Source organism: Lupinus angustifolius, chromosome LG15, assembly GCF_001865875.1.
Source record: "Lupinus angustifolius cultivar Tanjil chromosome LG15, LupAngTanjil_v1.0, whole genome shotgun sequence".
In the NCBI taxonomy this organism is placed as follows: domain Eukaryota; kingdom Viridiplantae; phylum Streptophyta; class Magnoliopsida; order Fabales; family Fabaceae; genus Lupinus; species Lupinus angustifolius.
The window spans coordinates 13,957,530-13,958,248 of record NC_032023.1 but is presented as its reverse complement, the minus strand read 5'-3'; positions in this window follow the sequence as shown (position 1 = coordinate 13,958,248).

Below are 719 nucleotides of genomic sequence, written 5' to 3'. Positions count from 1 at the left end.
GTCACCATTAAGAAACACAGTCTTAACATCCATCTGATGTAGCTCTAAATCAAAATGAGCCACTAGTGCCAATATTATTCTACAAGAATCCTTCGAAGATACTGGAGATAAGGTTTATTTATAATCAATACCTTCTTTCTGAGTGAAGCCTTTAGCTACTAGACGAGCTTTATATCTGTCAATATTACCCTTCGAATCCCTCTTGATTTTAAATATCCATATGCAACCAATAGGTTTCGCACCTTCAGGTAATTTGACAAGATCTCAGACGTCATTATCATGCATAGACTTCATCTCATCCTTCATGGCATCGATCCACTTTTGAGAGTTAGAACTTCTCATGGCTTGACAAAAGTTCAATGGATCATCTTCTGTTAACCCAATGTCATCATCATGTTCTTGAAGAAATACAATATAATCATCAGGAGTTGCATTTCTCCACTCTCTAGTGGTTCTCCTTAATGGCACTTCTACTTCTTGAGGTTGTTGAATTTATTCTATAGGTACTTGAGGGAGAACCTCATTGTTGTCTTGTTCTGAAATATTTTCAAGGACAATATTCTGAACATTAACTTATATTACCGAATTTATTCCTTGAATGGTAATAGGCACAAAAACTTGTTCACTATCAGTGACAGGTTCTTCCTCAAAGACAACATTCTTTATGTTCTCTTCCTTCCCAAAATCAACTTCCTCAAGAAATCTTGCATTTCCCGTCT